The sequence below is a fragment of the Geotrypetes seraphini genome, chromosome 7 (assembly GCF_902459505.1).
Source record: "Geotrypetes seraphini chromosome 7, aGeoSer1.1, whole genome shotgun sequence".
NCBI classification, from domain to species: domain Eukaryota; kingdom Metazoa; phylum Chordata; class Amphibia; order Gymnophiona; family Dermophiidae; genus Geotrypetes; species Geotrypetes seraphini.
This window is the reverse complement of record NC_047090.1, coordinates 39792656-39816372: the sequence shown is the minus strand read 5'-3', so window position 1 is coordinate 39816372 and position 23717 is coordinate 39792656. Positions and strand designations below refer to the sequence as shown.

Sequence of the window (23717 nt, the reverse complement as noted above, 5' to 3'; positions counted from 1 at the left end):
TACTCCAGCCTGGAATGCCAAGGTCCTATCTAAAAAAAATTTATAACGCCATGCTTTTACTGACGGAAAAGAGAACCAAGCTGGTCCAAATGTTTTTTTTAATATTATAAAATCTAAAATGGGAAGAGAGATAAATAAAATTGTAAAACAGATACAGCCGAATTTAAATAACACTCTGGCTTCAAATAGCAACCAATGAAGCTTTTGATAATATAAGCTACTAGCTGATGCCCCGGCGTTGCAGGGGTATTTAATTATAGCAATAACACTGTAAATGGATTCAAATAAAGATACTTTATAGTGGTGAATGAAATTATTTTTTTACAGCTTTATAAAAAGTACAATATTCAAATTATAATGTGAAATATTTGACAAAATGAATACAATACAACTAACACAAAACTTGATAATAAACAACATTTTTAGTTTCACCTCCAGGAGCAAGAACATATAAATTCTTGGGTGAACCCACCCTTGAGCAAGCAACATAGAGTTGTCCATGGGAAAAACAGGGGGATCTTAAATCCACTCCACAGTATGTAATAGTCTGTCCCTGTGATTTGTTGATTGTGATAGAGAATGCAAGTCTCGCTGGAATTTGCAATCTCTTAAACTGAAAAGGAAGATGTGTTGCAAGTTTTGTTCAAATCGGGCAAGCCGTTTTTGCCGTTGGCAGCTTTGTACAATTTTTCCATTGACATGAATGGGTGAAATCTGATTTTCTGTTTGTAGCTCCGCCCATGTATGCAGGTGGGCCACGAGACCCCCAGAACATATCACCCCAGGTAGTGAGGGATCTGCATACCAAGTTTAGTTCAAAGCGGGCAAGCCGTTTTTGCGTTGGCAGCTTTTTACATTTTTGCCATTGACATGAATGGGTGAAATCTGAATTTCTGTTTGTAGCTCCGCCCACGTGTGCAGGTGGGCCGCGAGACCCCCAGAACATATCACCCCAGGTAGTGAGGGATCTGCATACCAAGTTTAGTTCAAAGCGGGCAAGCCGTTTTTGCGTTGGCAGCTTTTTACATTTTTGCCATTGACATGAATGGGTGAAATCTGATTTTCTGTTTGTAGCTCCGCCCATGTGGGCAGATGGGCCGCGAGACCCCCAGAACATATCACCCCAGGTAGTGAGGGATCTGCATACCAAGTTTCGTTCAAATCGGGCAAGCCGTTTTTGCGTTGGCAGCTTTTTACATTTTTGCCATTGACATGAATGGGTGAAATCTGAATTTCTGTTTGTAGCTCCGCCCACGTGTGCAGGTGGGCCGCGAGACCCCCAGAACATATCACCCCAGGTAGTGAGGGATCTGCATACCAAGTTTAGTTCAAAGCGGGCAAGCCGTTTTTGCGTTGGCAGCTTTTTACATTTTTGCCATTGACATGAATGGGTGAAATCTGATTTTCTGTTTGTAGCTCCGCCCATGTGGGCAGATGGGCTGCGAGACCCCCAGAACATATCACCCCAGGTAGTGAGGGATCTGCATACCAAGTTTCGTTCAAATCGGGCAAGCCGTTTTTGCGTTGGCAGCTTTTTACATTTTTTCCATTGACATGAATGGGTGAAATCTGATTTTCTGTGTGTAGCTCCGCCCACGTGTGCAGGTGGGCCACGAGACCCCCAGAACATATCACCCCAGGTAGTGAGGGATCTGCATACCAAGTTTCGTTCAAATCGGTCAAGCCGTTTATGCGTGATCGCGGCACATACACACACACATACATACACACATACATACCTCCGATTTTATATATATAGAATAAATATGATCATGTTTTTTATGATTAAAAATCAGGTGGACTGCTGTGTTTTGTATTATTCTCAATCGACTGATTGTTGTTTTTTTTAATAGGAACCCAAATAAATGATATTACAATAATCTAATACTGAGAGATTAGACGATTGTACTAAAATTTTAAAAGACATAGGGCTCCTTTTACTAAGGTGAGCTAGCGTTTTTAACGCGCGCTAAAGGTTAGCACAAGCAAACCACGCGCTAAATGAAAAATACTAACGCAAGCTCCATGGAGGCGTTAGTGTTTAGCGTGCATGCTAAAACTGCTAGCGCACCTTAGTAAAAGGAGCCCATAAAGTCGAAGTATTTCCTTATGGAGCACAACTTCCAAAGGATAATAAAACATTTCTTGAGCAATAAATCAGTATGAGCTTTGAATGACAGTGAACGATCTAATGTGACCCCTAATATTTTTAAAGTAGAAACAGTTGTGTCCATTTAAATGAAGCATTGATTCAGTAAGTTTTTCATTAGGGCTAGCGAGGAAAAACTTTGGTTTTCCCGGGTTGAGTTTCAGTTTATTTTTTTTTTTTTGTATTCTTTATTCATTTTCAAGATTACATAAAGTGTTATAATATATTCATTCACATAAATAATAAATACATCACTTAGAATTATTCATTGATACATCTCATAAATTCTTAACCCCATCCCTATCCCATTCCACCCACCCATATATTTTATTATCATATAAAACATGTGATATTAAAATACCCCCCCCCCTGCATCTTAAAATAATAATTAATATAAGGGAATCAGTTTTACTTTAATCTTTACAATATTTCATTAATGGTTTCCATATATCCTGAAACCTTTTAAGATAGCCCCGTTGTACTGCAATAAACCTTTCCATTTTATAAATATGGCATAAAGAGTTCCACCAGAAATTGTAGTTTAATCTCTTCCAATCTTTCCAGTTAAATGTGATTTGTTGAATGGCAACTCCAGTCATTATTAGTAATAATTTGTTGTTATTTGCCGAAATCTGACTTTTGGTTCTCATTTCCATACCAAATATTACAGTATCATAAGTCAATGCCACTGGGTTTTCTAATAAATTATTAATTTGGTCCCAAATTGATTTCCAAAAATTCATAATGTATGGGCAGTGAAACAATAAATGATCTAAAGTTCCTACTTCTAAATGACAATGCCAGCATCTATTAGACAAAGAACTATCTAGTTTTTGTAATCTAACAGGGGTCCATAACGTTCTATGCAACAGAAAAAACCAAGTTTGTTTCATAGATGCTGAAACCGTACATTTCATCCTCCAAGACCAAATTCGTGGCCATTGAGATGCAGTAATTTCATGCTTAATCTCAATGCTCCAAATATCTCTTAAACCAGTTTTTAATTTCTTCTTAGTAAATCCATTTAATAATTTATACCACTGGGAGGCCTGGTGACCCAGGAAGTCTGTCTGAAAACAAAGGAATTCCATACTATAATGATTATTAAGATTTTTCCAGTCAGGGAACCCCGCCTGAATGGCATGCTTCAGTTGCATCCATCTAAAATTTTCTGATTTATTCAGTCCAAATTTATGTTGCAACTGTGAAAATTCAAGCATAGTACCATTAGAAATGATATCATCTAATATACGTATTCCTGCTATCATCCAATGCTTCCAGAGTAGTCTTTCTCCTCCAATTTGAATCCTGGAGTTTACCCATATAGATTGATTTGTAGATTTGTAAATTGGAATAGTTGTTAAATTGCTTATATATCTTAGAGTTTTCCATGTGTCTGCTAGTATTTTATTATCTTTACTATAACTAGGCATTTTGATACTGAGAACATGTGACAATCGAATTGGAGACATGAGTTGCCATTCTATATATAACCAATCTGGGAGTTTTTCCATGAGTTCTGGGAGGATCCAATACATACCATGACGCAAAATATAGGCTTGATGGTACCTATAAAAGTTTGGAAAATTTACCCCTCCCTCTGAAATTGATCTTTGTAAAGATACCAAAGCTATTCTAGGAGTTTTCCCCAGCCAAATAAATTTTAATAGAATGCTATTTAACTTTTTATAAAAGGACCCTTGAAAAAATACAGTTAGCATGCCCAACTGATAACAAACTACAGGCAAAATCATCATCTTAATAGTTTGAACTCTCCCCCACCATGAAAGGTGTAAAGGATTCCATTGCTCACACATTTCCGTGACCTTTTGCAATAATAATTTTTCATTTATTTTTATTGTTTCTTCCAATGTGTTTTTAATAAAAATGCTTAAATATTTTATTCCATCTTCCTTCCAGAGAAAAGGAAATGAATCGAATAAGCCTTTTGTACAATGTACATTGAGTGGAAGAACTTCTGATTTGGACCAATTTATCTTATATCCTGAATATTTCCCAAAATTCTCAATTAACTTAAGTAAGCAAGGAATGGTTGTCTCAGGATTTCTCAAATAGAGCAATATATCATCTGCATAAGCTGAAATCTTATATTCTCGATCTTTATGCGGAATACCTTCTATCTCCTCTGTCTGTTGAATAGTTAATAATAAGGGTTCCAATACAATATCAAAAAGCAGAGGAGATAAAGGACAGCCTTGTCTAACTCCCCTTTGCAATTTGAAAACTTCTGAAAAATTATTATTAATATATAATTTAGCAACAGGAGAACTATACAAAGTTTGAACCATTTGAACGAATCCTGATCCAATTCCAAACCATTCCATCACTTGATACATAAAGGTCCTTTCAACACGATCAAAAGCTTTCTCTGCATCAAGAGATACAGAGAAAACTGGATCTTTTAAGGTTTTGGACAAAGTCAACATATGTAATGCCATTCTAGTGTTGTTAGAAGAATGTCTTTGAGCAATGAATCCTGTTTGGTGTATTCCAATAATAAAAGGGAGAGCTTTAGCTAAACGAATAGCCAAAATCTTAGCCAATATTTTTCCATCAATATTAATTAAAGAAATAGGCCTGTAATTGGAAACCAGTGTGGGATCTTTATTTGGCTTTGGTAAAACAATAGTTAACGATTCAGCCATGGTACCCATAATATATCCTTTAGTAAGTTGAGTCTGATATAAATTTAATAAATATGGTAATATGGTAATTTGAAATGATTTATAAAACTCTATAGTAAAACCATCTCCACCTGGAGCGGATCCAACTCTAAGGGACTTCAATGCTGTTTGCAATTCGTTTATTAATATTGGCTTTTCTAAATTTTCTTTTATATGCTCAGGAATTTTCGGTCCCTTAATTGATTTTAAAAATTTTTTACCATCTTTTTCTTTATCCAAGTAAGATTCAGAAGAATACAGGTTTTTGTAAAAATTTAAAAATTGTTTTATAATCGGTCCATTTTGAGAATAAATATTTCCTTTTTCATCTTTTATCATTGCTATTTTTGTTTTCCTTTTTTTAGCTTTTAGATAATTTGCCAATATTCTTCCCGCCTTATTTGAATTTCCATAATACAATGCTTGTTGAGAAAATAAATCTTTCCTAATTAACTTAGAAGAATATTCATTATATTTCCCTTTAGCTTTCAAGAGGTCTTGTAATGTAGAATATTCCCATTTTTTAATTAATTTAGATTCCAGTAATTTTATATCTTTTTCCAAATTATTAAATTGTTCTTTAATTTTTTTTTTTATATATGCCGAAAAGGAAATAATTTGACCTCTAATGGTTGCTTTAAAAGCATCCCATAATATTTCTATTGAAATATCCTTTGTATTGTTAGTTTGAAAATAATCTTTGATTTTCACTTGTAATTCCTCAATAAAATTTGGTTCAACAAGCAAGGCATTATCAAATCTCCATATAGGTCTATTGTCTTCTTTATCAACTATCTTAATTTTAATCCACACTCCACCATGATCAGATAAAATAATTGGATCTATGGAGGCTTGTGTTACTAGTTGAACTAATGAATTTGAAACCAATATATAATCTATCCTTGAAAAAGATTTATGAACATGGGAAAAAAATGAAAATTCCCGGTCATTAAAATGAAATATTCGCCATATATCTTTCAAATCACAATTTGTTACTAAATTATCTAATCCTAATGATTTCATATTTTTACTAGGTTTTTTGTCCATAATTGGATCTATAACAGCATTAAAATCCCCAGCCACCACTAAGTTTGAAGTAGCCAGTGGTAATAATATTTGTTGCAGAGTTTTAAAAAATTCAATTTGGTTCGTATTAGGTGCGTATATATTGAACAGTGTCATGGTAGTATTTCCCATTTTCATGTCTATATGTAACCATCTTCCTAAGGGATCAGCTGAAATAAATTTGAAATTTGCAGTACATCTCTTGCTTACCAAAATTGCAACTCCTGCTTTTTTATTTACAGCTGGTGCATAAAAACAATGTTTTATCCATGTATTTTTTAATTTTTTAGATTCTATAGCTGATAAGTGTGTCTCTTGAATATAGCAGATATCTATATTTTGTTGTTTCAGATATAAAAGGGTTTTCTTTCTTTTGATAGGATGGTTCAATCCATTAACATTAAGCGATAATATTTTAAGCTCCATTGTTAGAATTATTAATAACAAATATGAACTTCAATAAATTATGCAATGTATATTTTCTTTGTAAAAATTTAATTTCCCTTAATTTATTATAAGATATATTTCTTTTCTCCCTTAATTTCTTACAGATTATATTAATAAAATCCCCGAAACCCATCCCTACACCCTCCCTTATCCCACCCCTTCTTAGAATGCGATAACTTGAAGTCAAACTATCAGACTAGCCCTCTTCCCCCTCCCAAGCAATTCATTTCATTATTTCCCCTATATTCTATAAGTTGAAACATTTTAAATACTTAAATTCCTGTTTTTCCTCTTTACATATCTCCCAATTCAGTGTTGTAAACCTCATATCCATTTTAATATATATATACTTATTTTTTTATTTTTTTTGTATTTATTTATATATTTTTATTTTTATTTTATTTTATTATTTCCCACTATATTAAATATTCTGACGAAATTCTCTATTTCATACATCTTATCCATATGAAGAAATTTAATATACATTTTTCATTTATATTATGAATATATTACCGAAACAATTTAATCTGAATATACGATTTTACTTTTTGTTTCATAAGGGAAACATCAATCTTTCCAATTTAAACAACCATTCATATTCTCAAGTGTACATATTCCATTCATTCCATTCAAACCTTGTACTCATTCTTTCCTTTCATCTTTACTAAATAAATATCACTATTTTTCCCATTTGCATCCACATACCATTTTTTTTGAATAAGTGACGGATGTATAAGATCTGTCCTGTATCTAGTCTAATCAGGCAGCACATAGAAAAGAAACAATGGATTCTGATATTTTAGACACTTTAGCTATTTTAAGTTGTGTTAGGTGTGCATGAGCTGCCTAGCAGCTTAGTAAAAAGGGCCCAAGATTAGCTAAAAAGAAACACTTTTATCTTCTAGACTGGATTTATGTGTAGGTAACCCAGGCAACTTCTTGGGTGTTTACATTTAAAGCCACCAAATCCATGGGTTACACAGGAGCCCGAGTCCATTTGCTCTAGGACTGTGCTCTGTAATTTCTGAGAGAGAAGGTCTGTGGCTCACTGGTAGTGCTGCTGCCTTTGCACCCAGAGGTTTGGAGATCAAATCCCAGTGCTGCTCCTTGTGTCCCTCAGCAAGTTACTTAATCCTTTATTATCCACTGCTTGAATGCCAGAGCCATAAAAAAGACCCTATACAAGTAGCTATTCCCTTCTTGCAGGCTTTAGTTCCACCTCCAAGGGTTTCAGTTCTTACATTCTTGTCTGTTCTTCTTAGATTATTGTCTTTACACCGTGTTTCATGTCTAGAATCATCAGCTCTTCCTGTATCCGGCTGTACTTTGTTATTCTTTGCTGTGTTGTTCAACAAATTCTTAGTCCATATTATAAATGAAGCTGTCTCTTTCATTTTCACAGCCAGCTGTTCTCTCCTATCACCTCTGTTCTTCTTCTTTAGAATCACTTCAGAAAAATGTCCAGCCTTCCTTAAGGTTCTTGAGAATTCCCTTTCAAAATTCCATCACTCTTCATTCTGTTTCCTTGACGTCAGGTAAATGTGAATATTTGTTTACTTACTGCTATCACTATTCTTAAGTGGAATCTTTCTCTTATTTTAAAACTATTCCAAAACAGTTGGTAGATCATTTTCAGGTGCCATTTTACATCCTTTTAAAGCATATAAAAATTATATTTTTCCTATATTTTCTAGATATAAATATTTTATCTATTTAAAAGACTTTAAATAAATATTATTAAAAATATATTTCATTCATCTTTCAGATACCAATATATTTTAACTCATAGGTAATTCAAGAGATGATATAAATTCTTTAAGTTTTGCTGGATCTTCGAATTGAAAAGATTTTTCTTTATATGTAATTCTCATAGATGCTGGGTAATATAATCCATATTTAGCACCTATTTCTTTCAATGGTTGTCTTAGGAGTAAAAATTGTTTCCTAACTTGTACAGTTTCTTTAGCAAAATCCTGAATAAAAGACAGTTTAGAATCTTTATATGCGAGATTTTTCATCTCCTTTGCAGCTTGTAGGATATCTAAAACATGCTGAAATTTTCTTACCCTGAATATAACAGTTCTTGGTTTCTCTTTTTCTTGATGTTTCTTCTTGCCAATCCTGTGTGCCTTTTCTATTTCTATTATTCCTTTTGTTTTTATTGGGAGAATTTTTGGAATAACCTCTTCTAGGAAAGAGATCATATTTTTTCCTTCAACATCTTCTCTTAATCCAATAATTCTTAAATTTTGGTTTCTCGATCTGTTTTCCATATCAATTAATTTTTTTTTCATGTCCATTAATATGGTATGATCTTCTTTGTAATTTTGCTGTAAATTTTCAATCTTTTCCATTTTATTTTCTATCTTGTCCATTCTGTTGTTTAATATGTCAAATTTATTATTTATAATATTAATCTCCTGTTTCACTTCCGTTATATTAATGTTTATTTTCCTTAGTTCTTCTAGCACTTCAATAAAGTCCAAAGCATCCATTGGCAGAGGAACCTCACTTGACTGAGAGTCTTCTTTCATTCTTTTTGTCTTCCCAGTTGACTTAGAAGGAACTTCATGGATCTTTTGCTTAGTTGAAATCATTTTCAGGAATTTATTTTTAAATCAGAAGAAAAATTATTATTCAAATTCAACTGAAAAATGCTCTTAGAGAGGAGCTCAGCCGTTAGCCAGCCATCTGCTTGTCCTCCAAGTTCCGGAATCCTTGAGTTTCAGTTTAAATATAGACGTCCAATTTTCCACTTGTGTATGAATAAATGCAATCCGATTCATCACTTCCGTTGTAAAATCAGTTAAAGGGAGAAGTATAGATATGTCATCTGCGTAAATATAAAATTTTACTTGTAAGCTATTTAGTAAATGACCCAATGAGGTTAGATAAACATTAAATACGGTTGGAGAGACAGGTTTAAGAACCACTGCACTAACCCAAATATAGCTAACATACCACATGCTTAAATTCAAAAAAACTCTCCACTTTTAAATAATCAGCTTAACACCAATCATATTAATGCACTAGAAAGAAAAAGCCTCAGTACTGGGTGAGTCCACATCATAGGCATAAAAAACTTTCAAAGTAGCATTATCTGGCTGTCATTAACTGTTTTCAAAAGTTCTAATGTTGAATCACTAAGAACAAGATTTAACATGTAGAGGGTGCAGAGACAAGCAATGAAGCTAATAAAAGGTATGGAGAACTTGGAATATGAGGAAAGACTTCAGAGACTGGGATTGTTCTCCCTTGAAAAAAAGAGACTGCGAGGGGATATGATGAAGACTTTCAAAATACTGAAAGGAATCGACAAAATAGAGCAGGAAAATAAATTATTTGCAATGACTAATGTGACACATGGACTGAAGCTAAGGGGGGACAAGTCCAGGACAAATATCAGGAAGTTCTGCTTCACGCAACGAGTGGTGGACACCTGGAATGCTCTCCCAGAGGAGGTTATTGCAGAATCCACCGCAAACTAGATGTGCATCTCCTTACGAGAGGCATAGAGGGATATGGATGACTAAAATTACGCCAGGTGTACACCTGGCTGGGCCTCCGCGTGAGCGGATCACCGGACTTGATGGTTCGAAGGTCTGATCCGGAGATGGCAGTACTTATGTTCTTATGTTCAATTTAAATAAGGTCAGCGATCATTTCATGGTGTGCTTCCACTGCCTCAGGACCAGCGAACCTGATGCCAGCTCCAACTTACAAAAAAATTAAACTTTCATGTGGGATACTGGAGCTGCCAACATGATCAAACAAAAAATGAAACGGGTACTCACTGTTCAGCAGTACACCCTCTGCTTTCTGGCGGTACATTACATTACATTACATTAGGGATTTCTATTCCGCCATTACCTTGCAGCTCAAGGCGGATTACAAAATAATTATCCAAGATGTATTACAGCAAGATCTTACAAAAACAAAAACAAAAAAAATTGTTTATTTAAAAAAAGAGTAAGAAATGGGTAAGGTTATTTGTTTTGGGTAGTTGGCTTTAGTGAGAGGTAGAGTTTGAGACCATCATGGCTTCTCAGCATACTAAAATGTCCCATAGGAAGCAAACCGAAACCACCTTTCCCTGATTGGTCCTCTGGGATGCTGGACAGTCAATAAATAGTTAAGCCTTTGAAAACATACCTGGCTGTGATATCTTTTATTTGACCACTATCCAGTTCTCACATGGAAATATTCTGGTGCATCAGCTCCACAGGCCCTTTTCTGAGGCGGGGAGGAAAATTAATGTGCAATGAAATCCAGGTATAAGAATGTTTTATGGTCTTAAATTGAATATTTTAATAGCAATCTCCTTGAACTGTAACATATTACATTGTGACATTTATTAGAAAAGACTAAGCCTGTTAAATATTCTTGCACATTTGAGATTAGCTCGCTGGCTTTTCACTGAATATCCTCCTCACATTAGAACAGGGATTTACTGCTGTTTGTTAGAAATATTCTACATATGTTGAAGACCTTGGTTTTCCAACATTTTCAGCGTATGATTCAGCAGTACTGAATGACAAGCTTTACTACTTAGGGCTCCTTTTATCAAGCCGCGCTAGCGGGGTTAGCGCGTCGGACATTTCATCATGCGCTAACCCCCGCGGCCGGCTAAAAAAACTAACGCCTGCTCAATGCAGGCGTTGGCGGCTAGTGTGGCAGGCGGTTTAACACGCGGTATTACGCGCATTAAACCCATACTGCAGCTTGAGAAAAGGACCCCTTAGTAGAATATGGATAAAGAAAAATATTCAGCCAAGTACGAATAGCGAATATGGATAATGGGTACCGAGCTTTAACATAACAAATAATAAAGGAAGCAACGTGAAATTAGAAATCAAGTGTTTTATTTCAGTAAGATGTAGTAGAGCCCCAGATTATTCGTATTTGAATTTTAAATCACTATTTCGCCAAATTCAAAGAGGTCCATATTCCATAAACAGTGCCTTAACTTAGGCGCCGGTAGGCGCCCTAACAGGGCGGCCTAAGTTAAGAGGGAAACACCATTTAAAATGGAACTCCTCTCATATGAGGAAAGACTATAAAGGTTAGGGCTCTTCAGCTTGGAAAAGAGACGGCTGAGGGGAGATATGATTGAAGTCTATAAAATCCTGAGTGGAGTAGAGCAGGTACAAGTGGATTGATTTTTCACTCCATCAAAAATTACAAAGACTAGGGGCACTCGATGAAGCTACAGGGATCGGTAGCCCTGGATTGGTAGCAAGGAATGTTGCTACTTTCTGGGATTCTAGAATCTTGCTACTCTTTGGGGATTCTGCATAGAATGTTGCTATTGTTTGGGGTTCCGGAATCTTGCTTATTCTGAGATAATGGATTGTTGCTATTCCTTGGGTTTTGGCCAGGTACTAGGGACCTGGATTGGCCACCATGAGAACGGGCTACTGGGCTTGATGGACCATTGGTCTGACCCGGTAAGGCTATTCTTATGTTCTTAAATTTCAGCATCTGTTGGCGCCTAAAAACAGGACCAGAATCGCGCCTAATGCCACTGTATGCGTGGCTAATACTGAAAGTGGTGTTAGGCGCTGGTAGGCACATCAAAGTTCTTTGACCTAAGGGCCGCTGCGTGAGCGGATTGCTGGGCACGATGGACCACTGGTCTGACTCAGCAGCGGCAAATCTTATGTTCTAAATGTAGGCCTTGAAAACCCTGGTCTACGTTTCCGGCATCTATCTATGCCAGATGTGCGATTCTCTAAATGGTGATTGACATGCGATCGGTGGCCGCTTTTAAGGTGGCTGCCAACAATGGCGTCATTTCGAGAATCCGGGCCATAATGTCTTCAGGGTATTATTCAGGGCCGAATCAAATTGAATACGACTATTCCATATAGCCCTTTTGGCCAGCCTCTCCCTCCTTATTCCCCCTCTCCCTCCCTATCCAGGGCGCATTCTTTATAAAGCCTCAGTATGTACACTAATACTCATGGAGGGTTATCCCTGTGGACTTTTGGAGGGTCCTGCCAAGTACCACCTTGGCCTCACCTGTGTCTGTGCCTGAACACTACAACAAAATACCCAAAAATTGAAGGAAAAAAAAAATCAAATCACCCCCAATAGAACTTTGTCCAATAAATTATGAATATTTGTGAATATAAGGAACGATCAGACTATAGGCTAAGTCAATCTTCAGGGCTAGCTGATTGATAGCGACCAAAGATATGACTGCTGTTTGTATGGCCTGATTTGACTTGTAAATTTGGCCAGTGAGCACTGAAAATTGTGCAATAAGTCAGGTTAAATTTTAGCCATTAACTGTGAATATTCAGCAGAGATAACCAGTTATCTCACAATGAATTCAGATTTAGCCATCTAAATGCTATTTAACCGATCAGCACCATGTTTGTCCAGTTAAACCAGGGATCTCAAAGTCCCTCCTTGAGGGCCGCAATCCAGTCGGGTTTTCAGGATTTCCCCAAGGAATATGCATCGAAAGCAGTGTATGCACATAGATCTCATGCATATTCATTGGGGAAATCCTGAAAACCCGACTGGATTGCGGCCCTCAAGGAGGGACTTTGAGACCCCTGAGTTAAACTCATAGTGCTGAATATTGGCTGGTGTAGGGTGGCCACCAGAGCTTATGGAGATCCCACCCAGTATTCAGCTGGGGTCCTCATAAGACAGTTATATGGGCCAGGACCTGCATAACTACTTTTTCATTTTTAAGTTCCCCCCCTGATCTCCCTCCTGGCACCAATTTTTGTTGCACTATATATAGGGTTATCAGATTTTCCTTTGGGAAAATCCGGACCCATGGCCACGCCTCCCAGGACCGCCAAGTTCCGCCTCTGTCATGCCCTGTTCCGTCCCCCAACCCCGCCCCAGACAGCATGCGCGGACACGATGCAATGATGTCATGTGCATGCATGCGCGCATGATGTCACCATGTTGTGTCCGTGCATGCACGGATGCCCCTTCCCAACACGATTTTGTCGGGAAGATTTTCAAAACCCAGACAAAGTGCCAGGTTTTGAAAAGCCGTCCAGACATGTCTGGGGAAATCCAGACGTTTGGTAACCCTAACTATATAGAATTACCCCCTTTGACCCCTTAACCATGTGAAAACAAATGACGACAAACTGTAGGTAAAACCTTATCAGCTCAGTACATCTGTGACTTGTTTTTGAGAGCTATGCTGACCTGATGAAGGAAAAGCTGGTCATAGAAGTATCGAGTTGATCCAATAATAAGGCTTCCCTACAGCTTCCTTGCAAACCCTTCTTGCTGCACATTATGGCTGAAATTCATCTAGCCCTCAGCCCTGGAGCTATGCATGCTCATTGGTATTTTCAGTCAGAAAGCTGATTATTGTATACTATGTTCAATTTGTTTTCTAGATCCTATTAGGGCCAACAAAGTATATTTTAAAGAAAGCTTTAGCTGCCTTTGATGCAGCTATGCTACATTGAGTGGACATTTTAATTGTAGGACAAACTCCATTAGTGTATTCTTGCAAGTCTCATGGAATTCTTTGTTTTCAAATACCAGCCATGCTTCTTAGGTCTCGGGGTACTATTCCTACTGTCTCACTTCCAATCTTCATTTTCCGTATTCTGTAGAGTTATTTGCAGCAGCACGCAAAGTTCTGAACTAGAGGGAATGCCCTCGCTGCTTTTTGGAGCACTGATTATAGCAGTTAAATTTTTGTTCTAGCGGAGATGAAACTTGAATCAGATTTCATATTTGCATGCAGCCTTAGAAAATTCAGAACTAGCAGGAAACTAGGTCACTTGATTCCTATGGGGCACTGGGCACAGTAACCTTCCTATCGTCTTAAGAAAAGGTGAAATCATATAGCAGAAACTAGCTGACAAGCCAGAAGTGCTCAAATGGTAGCATCCTACAGGCACTGCAGAAAGGCAAAAATGTACATTTTTATCCTCGAAATAGGCCTGTCTGGGCAATTAGTATGAATTGAGACCGTTGATGACTGCTTGCAACAGAGTTCTGATTGGAACCACATTATGGGCCAGGTGTGCTAAAGGGTTTTTCCATTTTAGGAAGGTAGTTTATAACTGGGCATCTGGTTTAAGAGTACAAGTAGGCGTTTACTTAGGCAGTATTTTACAAAGACAAATGAGCCCCTACTTTTTATAAAATATTAGAATAAGTGACCAAAATCACATCTACTTATGTATATACCTGCTTCAGACCAGGTGATAATGTCTACATCTATAATTTTCAAGTATGCACATATACATATTATAATCTATACTAGTATTTTAGCCCATTATATTAATGGGTGCTAGCTGTCTGTCATTCTTCCCCCCCCCCCACTTCCCTGTGCAGCAGCCACAGCAGCATTCCCTACCCCTCCATGTCCCTGTGCAGCAGCATTTCCCCCCAGCCTACTTCCCTGTACAGAAGCATTTCGATTCCCCCCCCCCCACACCACTTCCCTGTGCAGCAGCCACAGCAGCAGCATTCCCTACCCCCACACCACTTCCCTGTGCAGTAGTAGCATTTCCATTCCCCCCCTTCCTTCCTGCGGTCCCGACAAATCTGCTGATTCCAGCAGCGTGTGCAGCACTCTACACACGCTGCTTCGGGGCCTTCTACTGCCCTGATTTACTCTGGCATGTCACTGATGACATCATCAGAGACACGGCAGAGCAAATCAGGTCAGTAGAAGGCCCCGAAGCAGCGTGTGTAGAGTGCTGCACACGCTGCTGGAGTCGGGACCACGAAGAACATAGCAGCTGGAGTGGTTTTTTGGCGCTTCCCTTCCTGCCCCGCGAGGTGTCGCCGCGGCTCCTCTCCATCCCTGCCAGCATCAGAAGCCTTCTCCGACGCTGGTGCAGCTGGTGAGAGGAGCCGAATATTGTGGAGAGTCCAGCTGTTGGGCCGCCGCGTGAGCGGACTGCTGGGCACGATGGACCTCAGGTCTGACCCAGCAGAGGCATTGCTTATGTTCTTATGTTAACTGATATATAACACTAATAACGCTAACACTAATAACACTAATAACTGATATATAACACTAATTAGCAGCTAATTATTATATTAACTTCCATGTATAACTTTGTGCACTAACCACAGATTTTATAAAGGTCACCCAATTTGGGCATCCAAATTTGGGCGTGATCCCGAGAGCCATGCAACTTAATTGGTGAACAAGCCATTAGCACTCAATAATTGGGTACTAAAATCAATTGCTGCTGGAAATTGGCACCAGCTAGTATTTGCAGGTACATCTGCCTGCATACTGTTCTATAATGATGGGCATCCAGCCAAAATGGGTGTGACCATGGGAAGGGCATAGGGGAATCGGGGCATTCTGAATATTTAGGCGCAGTATTATAGAATAAGGGGCATACGTGCCCAATTTGCATGCCATAATTTCAGTTGGTGCAAGTCCTCACACCCAAAGTTGAGTTCAGGAATTGACACCAAAAAATTGGCGCCAATGAGCACAATACTTAGTACAATTCTATACAACGCTCCTGCTATAAATAGAATCATGCTTAGTGGCTATACATGGAATAACACTGAGAGGCACCCATTTAGGCCAAGTCAAACCAGGCCTAAATGCCTGCACCTAAGTTGTGCATGGATAGCGCATATTCTATAATAGTGCACTTAAGTTTTAGAAATACCCATGATCCATCCATGCTCCTTCCCTGGCCGCCACCCCCCCCATTTTGATTTTCACACACTAGAAGTGACATGCACCACTTTATAGAATGCATCTAAAGTGATGGACTGGGTCAGAAACTGTTTGAGTGGAAGATAACAGAGGGTAGTGGTCAATGGAGATTGCTCTGAGAAAATGGATGTTACCAGTGGTATGCATCAAGGTTCGATTCTTGGGCCTGTTCTTTTTAACATTTTTGTAAGTGATATTGCTACAGGACTAACTGGTAAGGTTTGTCTGAAATAGAGTAGACATCGCTGATGGAGTGAAAAACACGAGGAAAGACCTTGTGAAGCTTGAAGAATGGTCTGAAATTTGGCAGCTAAGATTTAATGCGAAGGAATGCAAGGTCATGCATTTGGGCTGCAGAAATATGAGGGAACAGTACAGTTTAGGGGGTGAAGAACTTTTGTGCATGAAAGAGGAGCAGGACTTGGGTGTGATAGTATGTGATGATCTTAAGGTGGCCAAACAGGTTGAAAAGGCAAAAGCTATAAAGATGCTTGAGTGCATAGGAAGAGAGGTATTGATGCCCCTGTATAAGACTCTGCTGAGACCTCATTTACAATATTGTGTACAATTCTGGAGACCGCACCTTCAAAAAGATGTAAAAAGGATAGAGTCGGTCCATAAGTCTTCATCATAAAGCATATGGGGACAGATTCCAGATCTCAATATGGATACTTTGGAGGAAAAGTGGGAGAGGGGAGATTTTATAGAGACATGTAAATATTATACGGTAAAAATACACATGAGAATAAATACACAAGAGACAAGTCTCTTTCAATTGAAAGGAAACTCCAGAGGGCATAGAATGAGGTTGAGTTGATAGGCTCAGGTGTAATCTAAGGAAATACTTTTTTGCAGAAAGGGTGGTAGATGCATGCACTAGTCTCCCAGTAGAGGTAGTGGAGACAGTCTGTCTGAATTCAGGAAAGCATGGGACAGGCACTTGGGATCTCTTAGGACGAGTAGGAGATAGTGGATGCTGCAGATGGGCAGACTGGATGAGCCATTTGGTCTTTAGCTGCTGTCATATTTCTAGCTTGTAATTAGTGCCAATTAGCTTCAGTTGCTAGGTGTCAATTATCAGTGCCGATTGCCTTGTTAAATGCAATGCAATGCAATGCAATACAGTACTTATATTTCACCATTAAACTTCTCAGCTCTATAAGGTTTACAAATTTAATATAATGGATAACAAGAAACATCCAGGAATTACATAAAAATCATAAAAACCATTCACATATTTCAACCTTATACTTTTCAAAGTCATCTCAGTTTAGATATTCTTCAAATAACATCACTTTGACTATCTTTCTAAATTTGAGATAATTCGTAATCCATCTCTCTTCCAATGAAATGCTATTCCATATAACAACTGATTGATATTGGAAAATAGAAACAAACATGTTCTTATATTTCACTCCTTTAACCGAGGGATAGTTTAAATTTAGACCATTCTTGCAATTAAAAGATGAGACTACTAGTTGAATCAAATACTCACTTTAAATCTAATTCTGACTTCCGTTGGTAGCCAACGTAAAGATCTTAGCAATGGAGTGACATGATCATATTTACTAGCAGAAAAAAATAAGCTTTGCTGCAGTATTTTTAATAATTTGCATTTTTCTAATCAGGACATTATTACAGCAATACAATAATCCAGATTGGGTGGGGGCAAGCGGGAATTTATTATTGGAAAATGTTTTTATGAAATATAAAAGGATGGGAGGGAAGGGGATAAATTTAATTTGATAAGATTAATTGTAGAATTTCAAGTAATAAATCTATGTCAAAATGTTAGTACCAATGTTGATGTACTTGATGTAAGTTATAAACTGAATAAAGAATTATTAAAAAAAAAAAAAAAAATCCAGATTGGATAAAATCAGTGCTTGTACTAATTTTACAGATTTAATATACTTTCTTATTTGCCTCAATTTTCTCAATACTGAAAGCAAGCTCTTAACTGCACAATTAACCTGTTGTTCCATTGTAACTTTTTTTTTTTAATTCTTTATTGATTTTCCAAACTGCAATAGTGCAACATACAGATATATAATATACAATTAATCCACAAAAGCACATTCAACTTACAAATATACATAACCAAATCATTTTCTCCCACCTAATGATTATTCAATACAACACAGAAACATAGATTTCCCCAATAGCCTTACCCTACACAAATTAATAATGTTCCATTGTAACTTGATTATCCAAATTAATTCCCAATACTTTTACAGAAGATTCAAACTGGTGTAAATTGTTCTGAGTTAGGATATTTATTATCTATCCATGGACGATACTTTGGGCTCAACAGAAGAAACTTTGTTTTCTCCCTATTAATCTTTAATTTATGGGAGGTAATCCAACGATCTATACAAGAAGTTAATTTTGTCAAAAACTAAATTCCATCTTTCCAGTACAGGCAATGGTACGATAATGTCATCTGCATAAATTAAAACTTCAAAACTCATAGATTTTATCCTTACTCCTAATGAGCTTAATAGAACATTGAGCAATATGGGCAACAAGGGAGATTCCTGTGGGACGCCACATCAAGCTGACCACTTCCCTAATAAATTCTCTTTCATGTTCACTTGATAGGATCTGCCTTAAAAACCCAGTAAAACCAAGATAATACCTTTCCTGTTATTCCTATGAGCATCAGAGCTTTTACCGCAGGAATCTGCGATTAAAAACCTTACGCAGCTTGATAAAAGGAGGCCCAAATGCGCAAGACAAATCAAACTGCAGGACTATTGTTGGCAGACCTTTACTCATCCATAATCTTGCAGTTGTAACTTTTGCAGAGATAACGGTATCCGTCTTAAAATTTCTACAGAATCCGGATTGTGCATTATGAAGCAAACTAAGGGCCTGTTTTACAAAGCCGCGCGGCAACGGCCCCGAAGCCCTTTAAATCTCTCTAGGCTTCGGGGGCGTTATGCGCGGCTTTGTAAAACAGGCCCTAAATGTATCCAGATAGCATTGAAAATATCCAATTACCCAGCTTCCATAATTTTTGCAAAAATCAGTATTGAGGCTACTGGCCTATAGTTAGAAACCTCTGCTAAACCTATTATTTTTATTTTGGGGGATCGGTGTCAAAATAATATTCCCTAATTCCTCTGGGAATATACCTTGAAAACATTTAAAATTTAACCACTCACTTACAGCATATTCAAAATTATGAGATGGAAATTTCTAATTGACAATAAGATTTAGCATACAGATATTAATTTTCCACATTTTTTTTCCTTCTAATTTTTCATAGGAATGCCATATTCTATCTGAAGGATAACCAATATCTGCTAATAGATCCTGTTTTTCTTCCATCAGAGATAGGTTCAGTTGCAAATGTAATTTCTCAATTTTCAGCATCCAATGCTGTGTCAAATGAAGAAGATATCTTATCCTCTACTGAGATCAACTGGCTTGTAACCTTAAATATCTTCTTAAGAACATACGAATTGCCGCTACTGGGTCAGACCAGTGGTCCATCATGCCCAGCAGTCCGCTCACGCGGCAGCCCTCCGGTCAAAGACCAGCTAACTGAGACAACTTCTTCCAATCCTGTTTGTTCGGCATAATATTTTCTTTTCCTATTAGTCATTTGTAATTTTTTAATGATTAGTAGCTAATTTCCATTTATTTTTATTCACTTCAGCATTATCTTTTCTCCAAATACGTTCTAACTTCCTACAGTTTTGTTTTAAATTTTATGATTTTTCATTAAACCATCCTGCATTATGTCTAATCTTTTTTTCTCTTCTTCTGTAATGGAGTAAATTTATTTAATAAACAAGAAGTGATTTGATTCCAATTATTAATTAAATCTAATAGAGATATATTTTTATCATAAAATTCAGAGTCAATACCTTCCCAAAATGTTTCTAATTGGATTTTCTGTCTAAATTCGAACTCTATCTTTTCTAGTATAACATTAATAACAGTTTTTCATTCTTTCCCTTTTAAAGTAAAACCTAAAAGGAAATGATCCACCATGGAACTAGGGACCAATTACCTACTAAAAGGGACAGATTTATTCCATCTTTTTTAGTTATTCCTATAACATCTAACTAATGACCTTTTAAATGTGTAGCTTGACTAGAAGGGAAATAAAAATCTATAGTACTCATAAAAAAATACCATTCCTTAGCGTTTTCATTCGAAAAGGTTTCTAAATGGAGATTCAGAATGGTATTTACTAGAGTATTGTGCAACATTAAAAAAAATTACATTTCTTTATCTTTGTCCCATTTACCTGGAGAACAATAAAAAATGATACAACAGAAAGAGCCCATAAAAGAAGAATCACTAATTTCACAAATTAATATCTTAATTTCAGAGGATATAATAGTATCTAATTTATCAGCCTTGAAAAAAAATCTTTAAAAACTAATGTCAGTCCTTATCTTCTTTTACCTAATCATGGTTGTTGTAAAACTTTATTTCCTAAGAGACAAAGGACTCCTTTTGCTATGCTGTGTTAGGGCATTAACGCGCAGAATAGCGCATGCTACAATGCCGTGCACGCTAGGCGCTAATGCCAGCACTGAGCTGACATTAGTTCTAGCCACGTAGCACGGGGTTAGCATGCACTAAAAACACTAGCACAACTTAGTAAAAGGAGCCCAAAATTCTCCTAATTTAGGATCATCTGGCATGGTAAGCTAATGTTTCAGTTATAAATTTTTTAAAAACCTAGTTTATAATCTTCTAAAGATCTCTAAAAATATGGGGTCCTTTTGCTAAGGCACACTAATCATTTTAGCACGCACTAAATATTAGCAAACGCGTCCATTATAGCCTAAGGATGCGTTAGCGTTTAGCGTGTGCTAAAAAGGCTAGTGCATTTTAGTAAAAGGACCCTATGCATCTTATGGGGGGGGGTTGTTTTATTTTTTTTAACAATTTGCACTTACATTGATTAAGATAATGACGATTAAGGAAATACAGAGTCAATTTACATAATATTAAGCAAATAATCAAAAAAGAGAAAAAGGAAAAACTACAGTTGACTCTTAAATAGTCCACACACAGAGGGAGGCAATACAAATTCTGGAAAGGAGAACCAGATTTTAGGGGGGGGGGGGAAAAAGGGAAATTAACAGTGTTAATATTATTCATTAAATGGGACCTATCTATCAATTTGGATCACTAAACATTACACCCTTTCCTTCAAGAAAAAATTTCAATAGAGAAGGTTAAAAAAACCATAAGATTGTTGGTCAAAGAAAACCAGACATTTACAAGGATATCGTAACTGGAATCCTGTCCCTAAATCAAAAACATACTGCTTCAATAACAAAAAACTTCTCCCTCGTGCTTGAGTCCATTTGGATACATCTGGAAAAATAGAAGTCTTAGAATCTAGAAAGACCGGTTCTTTCATTTTAAAGAAAAGTCTCATCAATTTTCTTTATCTTGTAAGAACACAAAGGATACCAAAAGTGTAGATCTAGTTGTAATTTCTTCAACCATAGTGTCCAAAATTTTTGTATGGTCTACTCTAAGGCGCCTACCAAAAGGTAGGCGCAGTTAATAGGCAGATTCTGGGCATAGTTTGACTTAGGCGCTGGCAGGTGCTTAACTTAAGCACACTCATTTAGGCCTGACATAAATGGGAGTGCACTTTAAAGTTTCAATGCCTACTGGCACCTAAGCTCACTAAGGCACCGCTAGCCATGATTCTATAAACGGAGCCTAGTGGATGATTGACAATTGTACTCAACGGTGCCTAGAAGTTAAGCTCCGTTTATAGATTCAGGGCCTCAGTGCTGGTTCTATCTGAATCTTTGCCACCCCAAAGCTATCTGGATATGTCCAATATTTATTTATGTAATTTTCTATACCTTTCTCCCAAGAGAACTCAGAACGGTTTACATGAATTTATTTAGGTACTCAAACATTTTCCTCTGTCTGTTCTAGTGGGCTTACAATCTGTCTAATGTACCTGGGGCAATGGGGGGATTAAGTGACTTGCCCGGAGTCACAAGGAGCAGTGTGGGTTTGAACCCACACCCTCAGGATGCTGAGGCTGTAGCCTTAACCACTGCACCCCACTAGAAATCAAAATGTAGTAAAAGTGAGCCAAGTATAGGACAATTAAGCCATTGTGACATCACTGATGAGGTTGGCTCTTATTAGTGGAATGAAGCATTATGATGTCACAATACCAACTCTGGTTATTAGAGGCTGAAACTTTTCACACTATTTATTGTTTTCTATACCATTCTCCCAGGAGAGCTCAGAACAGTTTATATAAATTTATTTAGGTACTCAAGCATTTTTCCCTGCAATCTTTCTAATGTACCTGAGGCAATGGGGGGATTCAGTGACTTGCCCCGGGTCACAAGAAGAAGCGTGGGTTTGAACCCACAACCTCGGAGTGCTGAGGCTGTAGCTCTAACCACTGTGCCGCACTCTCCCCTAGTACCATAGCCATATAGCTAACCAGGCAAAGTTAGGGCTGCTGTTTTTGTAGTTCTACTTGCCTAATTAGCTATGACGGCACTGGTATTGAATATTACTGGTAAGTCACTGCCAATATTCAGTGGCTCAAGACAACTGTCTAAAAAGGTGGTATATCTTTGGCCGTTGAGACTTAGACAGCTTGCTGCCGAATACTGGCATAGTTGGCTATATCTCAGCCGGACGAATACAGACCTATAGCAGTCTTATTAAATAGGTGCACTATTGGTTCCTAAATTTAGATGGCAGCTTAGAGAATTGATTTTTAAACCATAAGCAATAAACAAGAGATTATTGTAGTACCTACTGTCTGGCATTAGAGCATGGGTTTCAGTTCCATCCTGACATACAACCTTGAGTCTGTTGATATGCGGTCTGGGTCTCTCTGTCATAGCATCCCACTCCCTGCCCATCGATAGTAATTGTTTAAAAAGTAATGAATTAATGTACTGGTGCAGCTGTACTGGGGGGAAAAAGGAAGTTAAAATAAAAGGGTCTATGGGCTAGATTCACTAAGCAAACCGATCATGTACCAACCCGATTTCCCTCCTGCACTATTCACTAACCTGTTTTGCGATCCGATTCCGATCCGCGCATGCAAATGAGGGGAACTGCATGCAAAGTAGGCAGGGACGTGATTCACTAAACAAATCTGCCAATTCGACTATGCTGGTCGATCAACCCAAAAAGCGACTGCTGAGGACCAGTTGCTGAAGCCCTTTCCGACTGCCTTTTGCAGCCCTGCTCTCAGCCCTGTCAGCCCCGATTTCCTGCTTCCTCAATCTGCCTGTCTACCCCGACTGTAGCTGCCCTGACCGCCTGCCTGCCCCGATCTGCCTGCCTGACCCAAGCTTCCCTCATCGCCTGCCTGCCCCGACTCTCCCACCCTTCCCCACAGTATAAACCCATGGTTTTAACCCGCAACCGAACATGACCTGGCAGAAAATTACTACTGCTGCCAGTCCAAGGAGTAGTAATTAGGCTTAGGCAATGAAAGTAAGAACCAGTATTGCTTGGCTGTCAAGCTGACTACCATGGCATAATCAACTGAAGATGAAGTGGAAATGAACCAGGAACAGGCATATATGTAAGCAAAGGCAAGCCTAGAGAGGGTACTTGCTGGACCAGGCAGACATATTCTGCCTGCATGGATGACCTTTCTCTTACAATGGGACTGCAGCAGGCAGTGGAATTTAAATGGGGGAGACCAAGTAGG

General features: G+C 37.7%; 1 protein-coding gene across 1 annotated transcript in view; it reads left to right on the top strand.

The window, feature by feature from the left end:
• Positions 1-23717, top strand: part of SYT1 (synaptotagmin 1) — a 656423-nt gene that overhangs the window by 149542 nt on the left and 483164 nt on the right. The gene's annotated exons all lie outside the window — the stretch shown is intronic.